The following is a 23,408-nucleotide window of genomic DNA, read 5'->3' on the forward strand; positions in this document are numbered from 1 at the left end:
TTGCAACCTTCCGGGTTACTAGTCCAACGCTCTAACCACTAGGCTACCTGCCGCCCCGTGTGCTAACAGCGTGTGTGTTGTGTGTGCATACAGAATGTATAAGTGTGTGTGTGTGTGTTAACAGTGTGTGTGTTGTGTGTGCATACAGAATGTATAAGTGTGTGTGTGTGTGTGTGTTAACAGTGTGTGTGTTGTGTGTGCATACAGAATGTATAAGTGTATAAGTGTGTATGTGAATGTGTGCGTGTGTGCATGTGCGCGTGTGTATGTGTGTATGTGTGCGTGTGTGCGTGTGTGTTAACAGCGTGTGTGTTGTGTGTGCATACAGAATGTATAAGTGTATAAGTGTGTATGTGTGTGTGTATGTGTGCATGTGTGCGTGTGTATGCGCTTGCCTGAGCGACACCCTTCCCTTGGCCATATCTCTTCTCAGGGGGATGGAGATAGAGGTCAAGGCCTCAAGGCCGTGATATGTTTATAACAGTCTTCTCAGAGGGATTCACTTTACATATTCCAGTGAAGGAGGAGGAGGAAAGACGTCTTGAATAAGCCTTGGCTCCAATGGTATACATTTGTATTTATTATGGATCCCCATTAGCTGCTGCCAAGGCAGAAATGAAGGCAGTTAATACCATTTTAAAAACATTACAATACATTCATTACAGAACTCACAAAACACTAAGTGTGTGCCCTCAGGCCCATACCCCACTACCACATATCTACAACACAAAATCCATGTGTACGTGTGTGTATAGTGAGTATGTTATCATGTGTGTGTCTGCATGTGTCTGTGCCTATGTGTGTGTTACTTCACAGTCCCCGCTGTTCCATAAGGTGTATTTTTATCTAAATCTGATTCTACTGCTTGCATCAGTTACCTGATGTGGAATAGAGTTCCATGTAGTCATGGCTCTATGTAGTACTGTGTGCTTCCCATGGTCTGTTCTGGACTTGGGGATTGTGAAGAGTCGTCTGGTGGCATGTCTTTTGGGGTATGCAATGGTGTCCGAGCTGTGTGCTAGTATTTTAAACAGACAGCTCGGTGCATTCAACATGTCAATACCTCTCACAAATACAAGCAGTGATGAAGTCAATCTCTCCTCTACTTTGAGCCAGGAGAGATTGACATGCATATTATTGTTATTAGCTCTCTGTGTACATCCAAGGTCCAGCCGTGCTGCCCTGTTCTGAGCCAAATGCAATTTTCCAAAATCCTTTTTTGTGGCACCTGATCACACAACTGATCAGGAGTCTAGGTGCGGCAAAACTAGAGCCTGTAGGACCTGCCTTGTTGGTAGTGCTGTTAACTTCTTGTGGCTGCAGGGGCAGTATTGAGTAGCTTGGATGAAAGGTGCACAGAGGTGCCCAGAGTAAACTGCCTGCTCCTCAATCATAGTTGCTAATATATGCATATTATTATTAATATTGGATAGAAAACACTCTGAAGTTTCTAAAACTGTTTGAATTATGTATGTGAGCATAACAGAACTCATATGGCAGGCAAAAACCTGAGAAAAAATCCAAACAGGAAGTGGAAATTATTAGGCTGGTCGATTTTCAACCAAGATCCCATTGAAATCACAGCGAGATATGAATGAGTTTTCAGCTTCCTACGGCTTCCACTAGATGTCAACAGTCTGTAGAACTTTGTCTGATGCCTCTACTGTGAAGGGGGGCCGAATGAGAGAGGAATTAGTCAAGTCTGCCATGACCTGACCATGCTTTCACCATGCGCGTTCACATAAGAGGGAGCTCTGTTCCATCGCTCATCTGAAGTCAATGTAATTCTCCGGTTGGAACGTTATTCAAGATTTATGTTAACAACATTCTAAAGATTGATGTGTTTGTACTGACTGTTACTGAACTTTTGGACATTTCGTCAGCTTTTAGGGAACGCGCTTCGTAACTTTGGAATTGTTTACCAAACGCGCTAACAAAAGTAGCTAATTGGACATAAATAACGGACATTATCGAACAAATCAAGCATTTATTGTAAACCTGGGATTCTTGCGAGTGCATTCTGATGAAGATCATCAAAGGTAAGGAAACATTTATCATGTAATTTCTGGTTTCTGTTGACTCCAACATGGCGGCTAATTTGACTATTGTTCTGAGCGCCGTCTCAGATTATTGCATGGTTTGCTTTTGCCGTAAAGTTTTTTTGAAATCTGACACAGCGGTTGCATTAAGGAGAGGTATATCTATAATTCCATGTGTATAACTTGTATTTTCATCTACATTTATGATGAGTATTTCTGTTGAAACGATGTGGCTATGCAAAATCACTGGATGTTTTTGGAACTAGTGAATGTAACGCGCCAATGTAAACTCAGATTATTTTTATAGAAATATGAACTTTATCAAACAAAACATACATGTATTGTGTAACATGAAGTCCTATGAGTGTCATCTGATGAAGATCATCAAAGGTTAGTGATTGCAGCCATAAGAAGTTAAGAAGGCAGAGTAGTGCTTTATTATGGACAGACTTCTCTCCATTTTCGCTACTGTTTGTAAGTCGCTCTGGATAAGAGCGTCTGCTAAATGACTTAAATGTAAATGTAAATGTTGTATCAATATGTTTTGACCATGACAGTTTACAATCCAGGGTTACTCCAAGCAGTTTAGTCACCTCAACTTGCTCAATTTCCACATTATTAATTNGAGTGCATTCTGATGAAGATCATCAAAGGTAAGGAAACATTTATCATGTAATTTCTGGTTTCTGTTGACTCCAACATGGCGGCTAATTTGACTATTGTTCTGAGCGCCGTCTCAGATTATTGCATGGTTTGCTTTTGCCGTAAAGTTTTTTTGAAATCTGACACAGCGGTTGCATTAAGGAGAGGTATATCTATAATTCCATGTGTATAACTTGTATTTTCATCTACATTTATGATGAGTATTTCTGTTGAAACGATGTGGCTATGCAAAATCACTGGATGTTTTTGGAACTAGTGAATGTAACGCGCCAATGTAAACTCAGATTATTTTTATAGAAATATGAACTTTATCAAACAAAACATACATGTATTGTGTAACATGAAGTCCTATGAGTGTCATCTGATGAAGATCATCAAAGGTTAGTGATTGCAGCCATAAGAAGTTAAGAAGGCAGAGTAGTGCTTTATTATGGACAGACTTCTCTCCATTTTCGCTACTGTTTGTAAGTCGCTCTGGATAAGAGCGTCTGCTAAATGACTTAAATGTAAATGTAAATGTTGTATCAATATGTTTTGACCATGACAGTTTACAATCCAGGGTTACTCCAAGCAGTTTAGTCACCTCAACTTGCTCAATTTCCACATTATTAATTACAAGACTTAGCTGAGGTTTTGGGTTTAGTGAATGATTTGTCCCAAATACAATGCTTTAAAGATTTTGAAATATTTAGGACTAATGAATTCCTTGCCACCCATTCTGAAACGAATTTCAGTTGCTGTAGTAGCTGATGTGTATAGTGTTGAGTCATCCACATACATAGACACACTGACTTTACTCAAAGCCAGTGACATGTTGTTAGTAAAGCTTGAAAAGGTAAGGAGCCTAGACAGCTGCCCTGGGGAATTCCTGATTCTAAATGTATTATTATAGATGAGGCTTCCATTAAAGTTAGACATGTACGTAACTCTTAATCCACAATATAGCAGGGGGTGAAAAGCCATAACACATACGTTTTTCCAGCAGCAGACTATGATCAATAATATCAAAAGCCAGACTGAAGTCTAACAAAACAGCCACCCCAATCTTTTTATCATCAATTTCTGTCAGCCAATCATCAGTCATTTGTGTAAGTGCTGTGCTTGTTGAATGTCCTTCCCTATAAGAGTGCTGAAAGTCTGTTGTCAATTTGTTTACAGTAAAATAACATTGTATCTGGTCAAACACTTTGCTATTCTTACGTAGCAAAATTACTTTTGCTTCACTCCTAGGTTCTGGCTTAGAATATGTGGACAACTACACATACCTAGGTGTCTGGGTAGACTGGAAACTCTCCTTCCAGACTCACATTAAGGATCTCCAATCCAAAATTAAATCTAGAATCGGCTTCCTATTTTGCAACAAAGCATCCTTCACTCATAGTGCCATCCGTTTTGTCACCAAAGCCCCATATACTACCCACCACTGCGACCTGTATGCTCTCGTTGGCTGGCCCTCGCTTCATATTTGTCCCCAAACACACTGGCACCAGGTCATCTATAAGTCTTTGCTAGGTAAAGCCCTGCCTTATCTCAGCTCACTGGTCACCATAGCAGCACAAACCCGTAGCACGTGCTCCAACAGGTATATTTCACTGGTCATCCCCAAAGCCAACTCCTACTTTGGTCACCTTTCCTTCCAGTTCTCTGCTGCCAATGACTGGAATGAATTGCAAAAATCACTGAAGCTGGAGACTTATATCTTCCTCACTAACTTTAAGCAGCAGCTTACAGATCATTGCACCTGTACACAGCCCATCTGTAAATAGCCCACCCAACTACCTCATCCCCATATTGTTATTTATTTTTTTGCTCCTTTGCACCCCAGTATCTCTACATAAACATTCATCTTCTGCACATCTATCACCCCAGTGTTAATGCTAAATTGTAATTATTTCGCCACTATGGCCTATTTATTGCCTTACCTCCCTAATCTTACCACATTAACACACACTTTATGTAGATTTTTCTACTGTATTTTTGACTGTACGTTTGTTTATCCCATGTGTAACTCTGTGTTGTTTGTGTTGCACTGCTTTGCTTTATCTTGGCCAGGTCGCAGTTGTAAATGAGAACTTGTTCTCAACTGGCCTACCTGGTTAAATAAAGGTGCTTTTTTAAAGCCTGAGGGCACACATTTTCTAGTAGGCTTCAAGTGAAAATATGGAAAATAGGGGTGGCAATATCGTCCGCTATTATCCTCAGTAATTTTCCATCCAAGTTGTCAGAGCCCGGGGATTTGTCATTGTCGATAGACAACAATACATTTTTCACCTCTTCCATAGTCACTTTACGGAATTCAAAATTACAATTCTTGTCTTTCATAATTTGGTCAGATATACATGGATGTGTAGTGTCAACGTTTGTTGCTGGCATGTTATGCCTAAGTTTGCTAATCTTGCCAATGAAAAAAATCATTAAAGTAGTTGGCAATATCAGTCGGTTATGTAATGAATGAGCCGTCTGATTCAATGAATGATGGAGCTTGTTTGCCTTTTTTCCCAGAATTTAATTTAAGGTGCTCCAAAGCTTTTTACTATCATTCTTTGTCATTTATCTTTGTTTCATAGTGTAGTTTCTTCTTTTTATTCAGTTTAGTCACATGATTTCTCAATTTGCAGAACGTTTGCCAATAGGTTGTGCAGCCAGACTTATTTGCCTCATCCCTCTCAACCATACATTTTTTTCAATTCCACATCAATCCACAGGGATTTAACAGTTTTTACAGTCATTTTCTTAATGGGTGCATGCGTATTAGTAACTGGGATAAGCAATTTCATAAATGTGTCAAGTGCAACGTCTGGTTGCTCCTCATTAAACACCACAGACCAATAGATATTATTTACATCAACAACATAGGAATCACTACAAAACTTCTTGTATGACCTTTTATACACTGTATTAGGCCCAGCCTTTGGAACTTTGGTTTTCCTAGATATGGATACTATATTGTGATCCCTACATCTGATGGATCTGGATACTGCTTTCAAGCACATTTATGCATACCCTAGTGGGTTGACTAATAACCTGATCCAGGTTGCATGCATTGGTTACAGTTTGAAGCTTTTTCTTGAGTGGGCAGCTTGATGAATGCCAGTCGATATTTAAATCACATACATTATCAAGCATTTTACACATGTTATCCAGATACTGACTGTTCCACCACTGGCATTTCTGTAATTTCTGTAAATGTTATAACCTTGTATTGCTACCACTGTATCATCAAATTCATTGTTTAAGTGAGTTTCAGAGATGAATATCATCTGTTACTAACAAGTTATGAATTTCATGAACCTTGTTTCTTCAGCTACATATGTTGACGTAGTCTATTTTGAGGACTTTTCTGGGACGCTTGCTTGTTTTCATATCTTTACTGGGAAGCTAAGCAGAAGTAGACATGCTCATGTTGTTTATGTTAGTGCAGGGTGAGCTGCACAGAGTGAACTTCCTACTGATGAGCTGCAATAAGCTGCAATAATCACGTGGCCAGTTGTGAAGAGAAAGAATCCTGCTAAAGAGTTCAATGCCGCGATTGAAGGGCAAGATATGATGGGACTTTTATTACTGTCTATCAGAGAATCAATCAGCTCTTTAAAATCCAGTTTCAACTTTTCAGAGCTGCCCTTCATGATGTCATTAAAACCCACATGGACTACGATAGTATCAATGTCCATGTCCTGGCGTAATACATTCAAGAGCAGCTTAGTAATGTCATATACACGTGCTCCGGGGTAAGACATTGTTTTTGCACCAGGGACAGTAACATATCTTAACATGGAGCTGCCCAAAATCACGGCTGGCGAGAAGGACGAGGAAATCCGCCCACACTCCCGCGCTTTACAGGATGGTGCAGGCCTCCGACAGATGGAGAAGCCTCGCTCGTTCCAGAGCAGGGATGGAAGGTTGCCGACGTCGACTTCAAAATCATAGGGGAAGGAGTAGGAGTAGCCACAGCGGCCGCAGACACAGTTACCCCCAGCGACAAAGGTGCAGGAAGATCAAGCTCCAGGGCGTCTAAACTATTTGTTGTTTGTATCTGCTCCGGGCCTCTCGTTGGGAGTGTAGGCTGCTTTGCGGCAGGTCGCTGTCTTCGGCTTCCACGGCTCGTGACATGCGACCATCGTTGGTTGCCATGCTCCTCTTGCTGTGCTCCTTCGACTACACTATCAGGGGGGTCCCGAGTGCGGCAGTGTTCTAAGGCAGTGCATCTCAGTGCCAGAGGCATCACTACAGACCCTGGTTCGATTCCAGGCTGTATCACAACCGGCCGTCCCATAGGGTGGCGCACAATTGGCCCAGCGTCGTCCGGGTTTGGGTTTGGCTGGAGTAGGCCGTCATTGTAAATAAGAATTTGTTCTCAACTGACTTGCCTAATTAAATAAAAGGTAAAAAAATATATACACTACAGTTCAAAAGTTTGGGGTCACTTGTCCTTGTTTTTGAAAGAAAAGCAAATTTTTTGTCCTTTAAAATAACATAAAATTGATCAGAAATACAGTGTAGACATTGTTAATGTTGTAAATGACTATTGTAGCTGGAAACTACATATTTTTAATGGAATATCTACAGAGGCCCTTTATCAGCAACCATCACTCGATGCAATGGCATGTTGTGTTAGCTAATCCAAGTTTATCATTTTAAAAGGTTAATTGATCATTAGAAAACCCTTTTGCAATTATGTTAGCACAGCTGAAAACTGTTGTTCAGATTAAAGAAGCAATAAAACTGTCCTTCTTTAGACTATTTGAGTATCTGGAGCATCAGCATTTGTGGATTCGATTACAGGCCCAAAATGGCCAGAAACAAAGAACTTTCTTCTGAAACTCATCAGTCTATTCTTGTTCTGAGAAATGAAGGCTATTCCATGCGAGAAATTGACAACAAACCATAGATCTCGTACAACGCTTTGAACTACTCCCTTCACAGAACAGCGCAAACTGGCTCTAACCAGAATAGAAAGAGGAGTGGGAGTCCCTGGTGCACAACTGAGCAAGAAGACAAGTACATTAGAGTGTCTAGCTTGAGAAACAGACGCCTCACAAGTCCTCAACTGGCAGCGTCATTAAACAGTACCCGCAAAACACCAGTTTCAACTTCAACAGTGAAGAGGCGACTCCGGGATGCTGACCTTCTAGGCAAGACAGAGACAGAGAGTGAGAGAGAGGGGGAGCGAGAGAGAGGGTGAGCGAGTGAGAGACAGAGAGACATATATAGAGAGAGAACAGCGACACAGAGAGGGATTGAAAAATAAAGAGACAGAAAGAGAGACAGACAGAGAGGGAGAGAGAAAGAGATAGAGAGAGAGCCAGAGATCGGGGTCAAACAGACCCCCCCTCCACACACACAGATACTCCCACATGCTTCATTAATCCAAACTCAACCACTATGTAACATGCTCACTAGAGTGGAAGGGTACAACTACAGTACCATCACAGTGTGTGTGTTACTCTGTGCCTGTGAGAAAGGATGTGTAGCATATCTGAGTGATGGTTTGACTGAATATGCTTTTTTCACTATGTTTGTGTGTGTGGAGTTTTTGATTGCCTGAGCAGTGTGTCTGGTAGCAGAGGGCCTGGTAGCAGTCTGTGCTTGGTAGCAGTGTGCCTGAGCAGTGTGCTTGGTAGCAGTGTGCCTAGTAGCAGTGTGCCTGGTAGTAGTGGTGTGCCTGGTAGGCAGTGTGTGCCTGGTAAGCAGGTAGTTGGCCTGGTAGCAGTGTGTGCTGTAGCAGTGTGCTAGTAGCAGTGATGCCTGGTGAGACAGTGTGTGCCCTGGTAGCAATTGTGCCTGGTAAGCATGGTTGGTAAGTGTGCCCTGGCGTGTGGTTGCGTAGCAGTGTGCTGGTAGCAGTGTGGTGTGCCTGGTGCGTGGCAGTAGCGTGGTCTGGTTTTAGAGCGTGTGCCTGGTAAAGCGGTGGCCTAGTAGCCAGTGTGTCGGTGCTGGTAGCAGTGGTGTCCTTGGGTATAGTGCTGTAGATTGTAGCCTGGTAGCAGTGTTGGTGTCTGGTAGCAGTGGTTGGGCTGGGGTTCAGTGTGCATTTGTAGCCTGAAGTTAGTGGTGGTGCCTGTGGTAGCCAGATGTTGTGCTCTGGGTGCGTAGCAGTGTGGCCGGTAAGCATGGTTTGGCTGGTAGCAGTGTATGTGCTGTAGGCCTGAGCTCATGGGTAGTCCGAAGTGTGTTGCTTGGTACAGTGTAGTTGGACTCTTTGGTAGGCGTGGTGCTAGGTAGCAGGTAGTGTTGCCCGTGCTGGTAGCAGTGTGGTGCCTTGGTTAGTCTGGTGCCTGGTAGCAGTTGTGCTGGTAGCAAGTTGTGGCTGGTTAGCTGCTGTGCGTTGGTGTGGCCTGGTAGCTTGTGTGCCTGGTAAAGCAAGTAGTGGCCCTGGTGCAGTGGGTGTGCCTGGTAGCAGTGGTGAGCCACTTGGTAAGCAAAGTTTGTGGCCTGGGGTAAGCCCAGTGTGTTTGCGCCTGTGTGGTAAGCGAGTGGTGTGTACCGTTTGCTGGTAGCAAGTGTGGCCTGACTGTGGTCCTGGTATGTGTCTGTAGAAGTGTGCCTCCGGTAGCAGATGTGTGCGGTACAGTGGCTGGTTAGCCAGTGTGCTGGTAGAGTGGTGCCGTGGTGCCTGGTACAGTGTGGGTAGCAGTGAGGTGCGGGAAGTGTGCTGTAGGTGGTGTGTGTGTGGTGTGTGTGTGGTGTGGTGGTGTGTTGTGGTTTGTGTGGTGCTTTCTGTGTGTCCTGTCTGTGTGTGTGTGTGTGTGTGGTGTGTGTGTGTGTGGTGTGTTGTGTGTGTGTGTGTGTGTGTGGTGTGTGTGTTGTGTGTGTGTGGTTGTGTGTGTTGTGTGTGTGTGTGCAGTTTCGTGTGCATTTCTGTTGTTGTGTTGTGTGGTTGTGTTGTGGTGGTGGCTGTGGTGTGTGTGCAGTTTCTGTGTGTCATTGTCTGTCGTGGTTGGTGTGTGTGCCTGACTCCTCCTGGGCTGGTGTAGGTACGCAGGACAGGCTTGGACATTTGGAAGCCGCTCATCTGGGTGCCTCTCTCTTGTTGGTGGGTGTGTGTGTGGTTGTGTGTGGTGTGTGTGTGTGTGTTTGTGTGTGGTGTGTGTGTGTGTGTGTGTTGGGTGTGTGTGGGTGTGGGGTTGTGTGTGTGTTGTGGTGTTTGGTTGTGTGTGTTTTGTGTGTTGTTTGTTGTTGGTGTGTGTAGTGTGTGTGTGTGGGTGTGGTGGTGTGTGTGGTTGTGTGTTGTCTGTCTGGAGGCAGAGCAGCAAGAGGGTATTTCCGCTTCACATGAAGACTTGTGAGAACATGTGGTGAAAGGCGCCACGCACACGCGCACACACACACACACACACACACACACACACACACACACACACACACACACACACACACACACACAGTCGTGCTGACTCATGTGGGGGATAAAGAAGCTCTTGACAGAGAGGCAGCAACTCAAACTGGGTCATTAACAAAAGGGCTTTAGTTTAGTGATGTAGAGTACTAGGCCTCGTACTGCAGTGGTAACATCGAGACAGAGGCACCATGGCTACTCCTTACACTTCCGCTATACAGAACATATAGAACACAAGTTATACAATAACAACACTGAAGATATGAGGATAGGAGCACAGTTTCCTCTAGACTCAACATCCTTACATACAGAGAATAAGACTCTATACTATAGAATCAACAACAAAACCCAAGTTACTGTAAGTACGTCGAGTCAATCTTCTTGGAACTTTTGGACATAGCAACAATGAAAACGGAGATGATTCTAAATATGAAGTATGCATCTGCTTACGACACCAACAAAACTTTGTAAATTCATTGTAAATTCAAAACACAGCCATTGAGTCACTTCTCACGGTATATTCATCCTCAGGTCTCCACAGTGTACCATTCTAAGACACCAGTACATAAAAGACCTGCGTGGCGCCTGAACAGCCTGACTGAACCTGTAAAGCTGCAGTAACAGATCTATGTACACTGTATATACACACGGAGTACACAAAACAAACATTAAAGGCACCTGCTCGTTCCATGACAGACTGACCAGGTGAATCCAGGTGAAAGCTATGATCCCTTATTGATGTCACTTGTTAAAATCACTTCAATCAGTGTAGATGAAGGGGAGGAGACAGGGTTAAAGGACTTTTAAGCCTTGAGACAATTGAGACATGGATTGTGTATGTGTGCCATTCAGAGGATGAATGGGCAAGACAAAATATTGAAGTGCTTTTTAACGGGGTATGGTAGTAGGTGCCAGGCTCATCAGTTTGTGACAAGAACTGCAACGTTGCTGGACATTTCACGCTCAACAGTTTCCAGTGTGTATTTAGAATTGTCCACCACCCAAAGGTCATCCAGCCAACTTTACACAACTGTGGGAAACACTGGAGTCAACATGGGCCAGCATGCCTGTGGAAACACTGTAGTCAACATGGGCCAGCATGCCTGTGGAAACACTGGAGTCAACATGGGCCAGCATGCCTGTGGAAACACTGGAGTCAACATGCCAAGGCCTGTGGAAAACACTGGAGGTCAACATGAAGCCAGCATGCCTGTGGAAACACTTGAGTCCAACATGGAGCACATGCCTGTGGAAACACTGGAGTCAACATGGCCAGCATGCCTGTGGAAACACTGGAGTCAACATGGGCCAGCCATGCCTGTGGAAACACTGGAGTCAAATGGGCCACGCATGCCTGTGGAAACACTGGAGTCAACATGGGCCAGCATGCCTGTGGAAACACTGGAGTCAACATGGGCCAGCATGCCTGTGGAAACACCTGGAGTCAACATGGGCCAGCATGCCTGTAGGAAACACTGGAGTCAACATGGCCAGCATGCCTGTGAAAACACTTTCAACACCTTGTAGAGACCATGCCCTGACGATTTGAGGCTGCACTGTGCTTCCTAATGTTTGGTATACTCAGTGTATATATGGGTCGCTCTCTCAGCCATTCCATAGAAACCTCTGGTCTATTCTCATGACACTTCCCAGGAGAACAAGACAGATGAGGTGAGAGATTGGATAGATAGATAGATAGAGTAGAGAGGAGAGAGAGAGAGAGGGAGAGAGAGAGAGAGGAGAGAGAGAGAGAGAGAGAGCACAGGACTGACTGCATCTCTTGAATGTTGACCTGCAGGAGAGACTGGAGTGGGTTAATTAGGCAGGGGATGGTGGAAGGGTCTCTCTTGTGTTGTGTGTGTGGGTGTGTGTGTGTGTTGGGTGTGTGTGTGTGTGTGTGTGTGTGTGTGTGTGTGTGTGTGTGTGTGTGTGTGTGTGTGTGTGTGTGTGTGTGTGTGTGTGTGTGTGTGTGTGTGGTGTGTGGTGTGTAAGTGTGTGTGAGAGCTAGTGGTAGTGGCTGGTCTGATTCAATATATTTCAATTCAAAGGATTACCAACTTGACCCACGCAAACAAGCATAAAACACACAACCATTACTAGCCACAGCAGGTGCTCCTCCCACCACACCGTTACCATACAACACTGCAGTGCCTCCACAACAACTACCATGACTACAGACCAGCAGCTTGCTCCACCACACACAAACCATTACCATACTAGCCACAGCAGGTGCTCCTCACACACAACCGTTACCATACTAGCCACGCAGGTGCCCCTCCACACAAACCATTACCATACTAGCCACAGCAGTGCTCCACCACACACAACCATACCTACTAGCCACAGCAGTGCTCCTCCAACACAAGCACACACTTGTGGTTTGTCATAGCACAGTGATGATAGACACTGAAGAAAACACTGCGTGCAGAGAAATGCTTGTCTGTGTGTGTGTGTGTGTGGCTTACTTTGGCGTCGGGGCGAGGCGGTTAGAGAGGCGCCGAGTGGCCTGGGCGCGGGCGACTCAGAGGGCGTGGTGCTCAGAGAGCCTGTGTCTCTGGGGAGGACCTGGACACCCCTGGAGATGATGGAGTCTGGATCTACCCAAACGCACACACACACACACACCAACACAACACGAGAAAGAGACACACACACACACACACACACACACACACACACACACACACACACACACACACACCCACCACACACACACACACACACGCACACGCACACCACGCTCAGAAAATAGACTGACACTGACTGCGAATAGTAATATAGATAACATGCTAACAACACCCTTTAAAGGGGCAATCTGCAACTGACTGCTTTGTTACCGTTTCAACTGCAGATGCCCCTTTAACTTTGACTGTCTGCACTATAGCACAGCATCTTGTGCCTTATTGTCACATAGACAGTGCATATTTGACTGGCAGAATGAATGACGGCGGACAGTGGTAACAAACTTTAAACCTAACCCTCCTTTCTACACCAAACCTTTATTCATTTCAAACCCTATGCCTAAACAAAACAAATATAATTATGGCGGTGGAATATACTGTTCCTTATTATACCACATGCTTTCCAAACAGACAGATCCTGTAGTTCTCTTAAAAACCTCTTCAATTCAAAAGTCTCCATATTTGGGGACACTTAAAAAAATGTTTTATTCAATTCAGTCTGGTGTGAGTATGGTATCTGCAAAAGCAGGGTCGTCTTGCAAGAGTCAATCCCCTTTATCATGACATGGTGGAGGCATGCAAAACTTACTTCCAACCTGCTCAAATGTTATCTATAGATGAGCGCATGGTTCCCTCAAAGGCTCCAATTGGCTTGAAGCAATATATGAATAATAAGCCGACCAAATGGGGCTACAAGCTCTTTGTGCCAATTTAGCCTGCCTACACATGGAACTTTTTCATCTATGAAGGCAAGGCGATCACACCCAATGGGAAGGGCCTTAGTTAAGACTGTCATGCAGCTGATGGACTTCCCCTTTCTTGGCAGTGGGTACAAGCTCTTTGTGGACAATTTTTATACTAGTCCCATGCTTTTCATAGACCTCTTGAAAAACTTTTTTTGGGGGGGCTTGTGGCACCATTCGTCCTAAGAGAATCAGTTTCCCCAAGACCAAGGTAAACGACATGACAAAGACAGCGGAGAGGGGGACCATACGATGGATCAGGACTAACAAGCTGCTTTCTGTGAAATGAAAGGACACTAGGAAAGTAACCATGTTCACCACACAGCGTAAGGCATTCAATAACAACCATGTCTCAAGGAGGGTGGAAAATGCCAATGGGGCGTTGGTGAGGTTAATCAAGAGCTACTGAGACACTTCTAAATGTGATGATAGTACACTAATGAATGAATAATGAATGAACCTGGGCAATATGGATGGTATGATATTATTTACAGGATGACATGGGGATAGATTATAGATCACAGAGATGAATCAGATCTACATGTAATATATCTAGGGTTTCCTGGACACAGATTAAGCCTAGTCCTGGATAGTGCTTTTTTTATTCTGGATGTTTAATCTAGGTCTGGGAAATTTCCCCATGGAGTGTATGGCATGGAGTCTTACCAATGAAAGTCCATGATAGGACAATGATAGGACAAAAAATGGAACTGGAACCGGACCACACTTATGTTACCATGGCAACAGAGGTATAGGTCCGCTCTGATGTTGGACAGGACAATGGAAATGGACAACAGTCACTTCGATGGACAATGAATGACACACACACACACCACACACACACACACACACACACACAACACACACACACACACACACACACACACACACCCACACACACACACACAACACACACACACACACCCAGACACGTCCATCTGATTTCACAGATTTGACCGACAGACATGGTGTTGTTACAAGTGTACAGAATAATAATGAGCATGGTGGTTGTATGAAATATGGCATGGCGAGTTGTTTAATATGAAATATGTAGATACACTATATATACAAAGGTATGTGGACACCCCTTCAAATTAGTGGATTCGGCTATTTCAGCCACACCTATTACTGATAGGTGTATAAAATCTAGCTTCCCCAGTCAACTATAAGTTATTTTTGTGAGGTGGAAACATCTAGGAGTAGTAACAGCTCAGCCATGAAGTGGTTGGCCACACGAGCTCACAGAACGGGACCACCGAGTGCTGAATCGCGTAAAAATCGTCTGTCCTCGGTTTTCAACACTCACTACCAAACTGCTTCTGGAAGCAACGTTAGCACAAGAACTGTTTGTCAGGAGCTTCATGAAATGGGTTTCCATGGCCGAGCAGCCGCATACAAACCTAAGATCACCATCACGACGCAATGCCAAGCGTCGGCTTGGAGTGATGTAAAGCTCGTCACCATTGGACTCTGGAGAAGTGGAAACGCATTCTCTGGAGTGATGAATCACGTTTCACCATCTGGCAGACCGACAGCCAAATCTGGGTTTGGTGGATGCCAGGAGAACGCTATCTGTCCCAATGCATAGTGCCAACTGTAAAGTTTGGTGGATGGGGAATAATGGTCTGGGGCTGTTTACCATGGTTCAGGCTAGGCCCCTTAGTTCCAGTGAAGGGAAATCTTAATGCTACAGCATACAATGACATTCTAGACGATTCTGTGCTTCCAACTTTGTGGCAACAGTTTGGAAACAGTCCTGTTTCAACATGACAATGCCCCCGTGCACAAAGCGAGGTCCATACAGAAATGGTTTGTAGAGATCGGTGTGGAAGAACTTGACTGGCCTGCACAGAGCCCTGACCTCAACCCCATCGAACACCTTTGGGATGAATTGGAACGCCTAATGTGAGCCAGGCCTAATCGCCCAACATCAGTGCCCGACCTCACTAATGCTCTTGTGGCTGAATGGAAGCAAGCCCCTGCAGCAATGTTCCAACATCTAGTGGAAAGCCTTCCCAGAAGAGTGGAGGCTGTTATAGCAGCAAAGGGGGTACCAACTACATATTAATGCCCATGATTTTGGAATGAGATGTTCGATGAGCAGGTGTCCACATACTTTTGGTCATGTAGTGTACATACGTCCCGATTGTCCACCCTTTTCCCACTGTGTTCACTTGTACACATTGAGTCATAGATTTATGGTTGAAACTCCCTCTCTAGCCAATGCTTAGACCAATCCAATGCTTTGAAATGAAGGAGAAGAATAGTGGAAGTGTACACTATGGAAGAAGAGAGGAAAAACGTGGAGAATGGGAACATAAACATTGCACCACCCTTAAAGTTCAGATCCCAGTCCTGTCAGGAAAACCTTCCTGCTACGTTCCCTTACCTCCCCATTGGTTACCTTAGCGGCGATGGAGGCAGCGGTGATGTGCGAGGACGAGGAGTCCTCGGTGGACGCCACACCACTGTCTTTCTTGTCATCGTCCTCCTCCTCACACTGTACGCCCTTGTCCTCCGTCTGCCTCCGCGGCGAGCTGTTGGGGGGCGGCGATAGGGGCGGCGGGGGCGAAGGCAGGTCCTCTAGCTCGTCCACCGCCTCCTTCATCTTGACCACGGCGTCCCGTAGCAGGTCGATGGCGTGGGGCAGCGCGGGCAGGATGAACTGGAAACACTCCTGTTGGAAGAGGTTAGAGGTCAGAGGTCAGGAAGAGAGTTAATACAGCAGGATGAACTGGAAACTACTATTGAAGGAGATGGGTCAGAGGTCAGGAAGAGAGTTAATACAGCCAGATAACTGGAAACTACTATTGAAGGAGATGGGTCAGAGGTCAGAGAGAGTTAATACAGCAGATGAACGGAAACTACTATTGAAGGAGATGGTCAGAGGTCAGGAGAGAGAGTTAATACAGCAGGATGAACTGGAAACTACTATTGAAGGAATGGTCAGAGGTCAGGATGAGAGTTAAACAGCAGGATGAACTGGAAACTACTATGAAGGAGATGGGTCAGAGTCAGGATGAGAGTTAATACAGCAGATGAACATGGAAACTACTATTGAAGGAGATGGGTCAGAGGTCAGGATGAGAGTTAATACAGCAGGATGAACTGGAAACTACTATTGAAGGAGATGGGTCAGAGGTCAGGAAGAGAGTTAATACAGCAGGATGAACTGGAAACACTATTGAAGGAGATGGTCAGAGTCCAGAAGAAGTTAATACAGCAGATGAACTGGAAACTACTATTGAAGGAATGGTCCAGAGGTCAGGAAGAGAGTTAATACAGCAGGATGAACTGGAAACTACTATTGAAGGAGATGGGTCAGAGGTCAGGAAGAGAGGGAGAGTTAGGGGTTAATATAGCAGCTCAATGGTATGGTATAGGGAGGAACAGGATGAACTGTAAACACTCCTATTGGAGGAGAGGGGAGGGCCAGAAGTTAGAGGTCAGGAAGATAGAGGGAGAGTTAGGGGTTATTACAGCAGGTCGATGGCATGATAGTAGGGTAACAATCTCAGTTCCGTCCTGCCTATGGCTCAGACTGTTAGCCAGTGGTATTCAATGTCGGTGTCACAACCCCTAGAGGGGTCGACAAATAAAAAACTTTAAAAATATAAAAAATATTAAAGAGTGAAAATGATTTTATTGGACAATATACAGTACATACGATTTTGAGATAAGTTGAAAAATACAATAAAAAAATATTGAGTAAATATATTTATTGGTTCTCATAATTTTGATGAGTGATGCAAATAAGGATTTGAGGGTTATTTATTGATGTGAAAGTGTAAATGTTCTGATTTTAAGGTTGTGTCATTAGATTTGGAAAAAAATGGGGTCCCCATAAATTCTGGCGGAGAAAATGAGGTCCCCCCTGAAGAAGTTTTAATACCACTGCTGTAAGGTCATCTTGGCTCTTGTTCATAGAGAGCTAGCAAGCTCATGTTGTGGGTTCAATTCCCACTGGGATCACATGCACATGTTAAATACATGTGGATAAAAGCTTCTGCTAAGTGGTAGTAGTACATAAAGTAGGTATCATATGTACTCACCCCGCTTGGATCTTTAAAACATTTGTGAGATTACAAAGTGGGATTGAAATTGATGTAATTATGATTTTTATTTTCTTCATTGATCTACACCAAATACTCCATAATGTCAAAGTGAAAAGAAAATTCGAAATAACTAAAATATTCTGTAGCCTTTGCATAAGTATTCATCCCGTTCATCTTGGCTTAACAAACACATAATAAATTACATGGAAATAACAGCGGTTGAAATGATTTTTTAATGACTGCCGCTTCCTCTGTTCCCCATACATACAACATCTGTAAGGTCCCTCAATCAAGTATTGAATTTCAAGCACAGATTAAACTACAAAGACCAGGGAGCTTTTCGAAAGCCTCATAAAGAAGGACAGTGATTGGTGGACGGGCAACAATAACAAATCAGACAATGAATATATCTTTATGCATGGTCAAGTTAATAATTATTCTGTGGATGACATATTAAACCACCCAGACACATGACAGATACAGTCGTCCTTCTGAACTGAGCTGCAGGACAGGAAGGAAACTGCTCAGGGATGTTACCATGAGGCCATTGATTATTTTAAAACAGCTACAGAGTTTAATGGCTGTGATGAGAGAAAACTGAAGATGGATCAAGAACATTGTAGTTCCACAATAATGACCTAGAGTGAAAATAGGAATGAAAATATATTTTAAAAAATGCATCCTGTATGCAAAAAGGTACTAAAGTAATACTGCAAAAAGAACATGGCAAAGGAATACACTTCTTGGTACACCATTCTGTATACTTCTGGCCCTTCTTTGGACACTGTGTTAACTAACCTCCAGATGAGGTTCAATGCCATACAACTCTCTTTCCATGGCCTCCAACTGCTCTTAAATGCAAGTAAAACTAAATGCATGCTCTTCAACCGATTGCTGCCCGCACCTGCCCGCCTGTCCAGCATCACTACTCTGGACGGTTCTGCCTTAGAATATGTGGACAATTACAAATACCTAGGTGTCTGGTTAGACTGTAAACTCTCCTTCCAGACTCACATTAAGCATCGCCAATCCAAAATTAAATCTAGAATCGTCTTCCTATTTCGCAACAAAGCATCCTTCACTCATGCTGCCAAACATACCCTCGTAAAACTGACCATCCTACCGATCCTCGACTTCGGCGATGTCATTTACAAAATAGCCTCCAACACTCTACTCAACAAATTGGATGCAGTCTATCACAGTGCCATCTGTTTTGTCACCAAAGTCCCATATACTACCCACCACTGCGACCTGTATGCCCTCGATGACTGGCCCTCGCTTCATACTCATCGCCAAACCCACTGGCTCCAGGTCATCTACAAGTCTTTGCTAGTTAAAGCCCCGCCTTATCTCAGCTCACTGGTCACCATAGCAGCACCCACTCGTAGCACACGCTCCAGCAGGTATATCTCACTGGTCACCCCCAAAGCCAATTCCTCTTTTGGCCGCCTTTCCTTCCAGTTCTCTGCTGCCAATGACTGGAACGAACTGCAAAAATCACTGAAGCTGGAGACTCATATCTCCCTCACTAGCTTTAAGCACCAGCTGTCAGAGCAGCTCACAGATCACTGCACCTGTACATATTTCATCTGTAAATAGCCCATCCACCTACCTCATCCCCATATTGTATTTATTTATTTATCTTGCTCCTTTGCACCCCAGTATCTCTACTTGCACATTCATCTTCTGCACATCTACCATTCCAGTGTCTAATTGCTATGTTGTAATTACTTCGCCACCATGGCCTATTTATTGCCTGACCTCCCTTATCTTTCCTCATTTGCACACACTGTATATAGACTTCTTTTCTACTGTATTATTGACTGTATGTTTGTTTATTCCATGTGTAACTCTGTATTGTTGCATGTGTCGAACTGCTTTGCTTTATCTTGGCCAGGTCGCAGTTGTAAATGAGAACTTGTTCTCAACTAGCCTACCTGGTTAAATAAAGGTGAAATAAATAAAAATAAATGCAAAGCCTGGGGCAAATCCAACAACATCACTGAGTAACTGCCTTCTTATTTTCCAGCATGGTGGTGTCTGCATCATGGTATGGGTATGCTTGTCATCGGCAAAGACTCAACTCAAAATCAAATCAAAGTTTATAACAGATTTGCAGATGTTATTGCAGGTGCAGCGAAATGCTTGTGTTTCTAGTTTCAACAGTGTAAAATAACCTAGAAATACAAAACAATACACACATAATCCAAAAAGACTAGGGACTTTTTAAGGATAAAAAAGAAACAGGATGGAGCTAAGCACAGGAAAAATCCTAGAGGACAACCTGCTTTAGTCTGATTTACACCAGACACTGGGAGAGGAATTCATCTTTCAGCAGGACAATAACCTACAACACAAGGCCAAATCTACACTGGAGTTACTTACCAAGAAGACAGTGAATGTTCCTGATAGGCCAAGTTTTGTGCAAAGCTCTTATAGATTTACCCCAAAAGACTCCCAGCTGTAATCACTGCCCAAGGTGATTCTAACACGTATTGACTCAGGGGGGTGAATACTTATCTAATCATGATATATATACGTGTTGAATTTTTTCAATCATCTTAATAAAAAAAAATGTAAAAAAATTACAGCGTATTTTGTGCAGATCGTTGACATTTTGTAAAAATGTAATACAATTTAATCCCACTTTGTAACACAATGAAATGTGAAGAAATTAAAGATGCGTGAATAAATACGATACACACAGTACAGTACAACACAGTACAGTACAACATAGTACAACACAGTACAGTACAACACAGTACAGTACAACAGAGTACAGTACAGTACAACACAGTACAGTACAGTACAGTACAACACAGTACAGTACAACACAGTACAGTACAGTACAACACAGTATGGTAGATCAACTGGTGACTTTGACACTAAGATGGGGCTGTAGGCTTCTTGTATATATAGACCCAAACAGACCTAAACCCAGACCAGACCCAGACCAAGGCCAGACCAGACCCAGACCAGACCCAGACCTAGACCAGACCCAGACCTTGGCCAGACCCAGACCAGGCACAGACCAGGCACAGACCCAGACAAAAACCCAGACCAAACCAAAACCCAGACAAGACCAGACCAGACCCAGCGTTCTAACGCAGCTAAACACTCCCTTCTTACTCACTCTAGAGACAAGGGCTATTCTGTGAAATGATCTTCTTGTGTATTTGAAGCGTCACAATAATACATCATTAATACAGTCCTGATCTATACCAGGCTACAAACAGCTTCCACAAATACAGATGACGCTCTACATGCTTTCATTAATGCACATGACATATTTCTACCTGGATGACAGTGACAGCAGTAACCTTGATTTAACTGCAGAGTTTTATGTGGGGCAGAAAGGCATGGGGTTGGGGGTGCACACATAATATGGATGATGTGAAAGCCAAATCTCTGGGCATGAAAAATAATGGGCGCACGCACGCATGCACGCTGTTTCCCTGTTTACACTCCGTCAGACCACTGTTTCCCTGTTTACACCCCGTCAGACCACTGTTTCCCTGTTTACACCCCGTCAGGTCACTGTTTCCCTGTTTACACCCCGTCAGACCACTGTTTCCCTGTTTACACCCCGTCAGCGTCAGGCCACTGTTTCCCTGTTTTACACCCCGGTGCAGGCACCTGAGCTATTCCCGAGTGATTACACACCTGGACTTCAAGGAGGCTCAACGAGCTGTTTCCGCTGCTTAAAACGGTAACGGGCAATTCCGGTCTCATTGGGCGCGACGTGTGTTACTATGCCTGAAGATGTTTATATACCCTGCTGCGCCCGTCAGACCGACTGTTCTCCTGTTTACAACTGGCAGCCTCCGTGGTGCCTGACGGACCCGTAGCTGCTTCCGTGTCTTATCGCTATCCTTCGAGGGCCTCACTGAGCTCTTGTGTAGTCCGGAGATCAACCTGGTTTTACACCGCCGTACAAGACGACCTTTGAATTCTAGCCAAAGCATAGTTTTCCAGGCTCTTAGCTCAGGCCATCGACTGGAGCCAGTTTGTGTGGTTGTCCTTCTGTGGCTCTACACTCCCCATGTTTAGAGTATAAAGAAGAAGCAGCCAGGGCCACCCCACCGTCCTGTTTCCTGTTTACAACCGCCTGCTCAGGGCACTGATTTCGGGCTGGTTGACACCCCGTTTACACGACACAGGTCCAACTGTTTCCCTGTTTCACCCCCGTCAGACGCTCGACTGTGTTTCCTGTTTACACTCCGTCAGGCCACTGTGTTCCCTGGTTACACCCCGTCGGCCACTGTTTCCCTGTTTACACCCCGTGCAGCCCACTGTTTCCCTGTTTACACCCGCGTCAGGCCACTGTTTCCCTGTTACACCCCCGTGCATAGGTATGATGGGCCGCACTGATTTCTCTTTTTTAACACCCGGTTAACGTACACAGGGATTCAGGCCTGACTGTGTATTCGCTGACGCATTCCTCAACTTTGCTTGAGCCCTTAGAGTCTCTCAGCTAGTCTCATTGTCATAGAATGACATCGTCTCCGATAGTCTGTTACACTGCCAGGTCAGATCGCTCACTGTTTTCCTGTTGTGACCACCCCGTCAGGGCCACTGTTTCCCTGTTTACATCCCCGTCAGACCCATGTTTCCCTGTTTACACTCGCCGGTCAGGTCATTTGCGCCTTCATTGTTTACATTACCGAGCCGCGTCGCCGAGTGGTTTCCCTGTTTACTACTGTTTCCGTGGCAGCTACTAGGGCACACTGTTTCCCTGTTGTAGCACACGCGTGTGCAAAAGGGGCACTGCTGTTTTGCGTTCTTGTTTACATCCGGCGGAAATAGGCAAACAGTCAGGGTTCACTGTTTCCCCTGATTACCACTTCCGTAGACATGTGTGCCAACTGTTCCTTTATGGGTTTACACACCGGATCTATGGCGCCCACTGGTTTCACTGCCTGTTTATTACTACTGAGTCTGGAAGGAGAGTTTACAGCCTGCTCTGTAACCACGAAGCAGTCTCAACTGTTTCCGCGTTGTTTTATTGATTCTAATTGCTCCACATATTCTAATGCAGACCCGACACCGTCCAGGTCGGCCACTGGTGTTGTATGCTTCGGCCACAGTGTTTACACCCGTTTAGGATCCGGAGTGCAGTTTCCCTGTTCTACACGTTCCGGTCGCAAGCAACTTTTCCCTGGTTTCTGCCGTTAGGGCCTTGAACAGATGGTCTTTCCATTTAGTTCTACTGTTTTTAGCACATTCCTAGTAACAGCAGTTGCGAGCTACGATTGTGTACGCCGCATGGTTGTTTACCCCTGCTACTATGAGGACCTCATTCAGCATGGGTTCTCTCACGCTCGTGTTTACACCCCCGTACAGGTGGTCAAACGTGAGTTTCGGGCCTAGTAGTGTAACTCTACCGAACTTGCAGGCCACTTTGCCCTGTTTTTAACCCCGTCAGACCACTGTTTCCCTGTTTACACCCGTCAGGCCACTGTTTTCCCTGTTTACACCCGTCAGCCACTGTTCCCTGTTTACACCCCGTCAGGCCACTGTTTCCCTGTTTACACCCCGTCAGCACTGTTTCCCTGTTTACACCCCGTCAGACCACTGTTTCCCTGTTTACACCCGTCAGGCACTGTTTCCCGTTTACACCCCGTCAGGTCACTGTTCCCTTTTACACCCCGTCAGCACTGTTCCCTGTTTACACCCCGTCAGGCCACTGTTTCCCTGTTTACCCCCGTCAGGCACTGTTTCCCTGTTTACACCCCGTCAGGCCACTGTTTCCCTGTTTACAACCCGTCATCAGCCACGTTTCCCTGTTTACACCCGTCAGGCCACTGTTTCCCTGTTTACACCCCGTCAGTACCACTGTTTCCCTGTTACACCCCGTCAGACACTGTTTTCCCTGGTTTCACCCCGTCAGC

At 44.7% G+C, this 23,408-nt stretch overlaps 1 pseudogene; it reads right to left on the reverse strand.

Moving 5' to 3' along the window:
• Nucleotides 1-14,409: 14,409 nt before the first annotated feature.
• The window catches only part of LOC112076109 (gephyrin-like), an 18,252-nt pseudogene continuing 9,253 nt past the window's right edge, over nucleotides 14,410-23,408 (reverse strand).

Source organism: Salvelinus sp. IW2-2015, unplaced genomic scaffold, assembly GCF_002910315.2.
Source record: "Salvelinus sp. IW2-2015 unplaced genomic scaffold, ASM291031v2 Un_scaffold3579, whole genome shotgun sequence".
Taxonomy (NCBI): Eukaryota; Metazoa; Chordata; class Actinopteri; order Salmoniformes; family Salmonidae; genus Salvelinus; species Salvelinus sp. IW2-2015.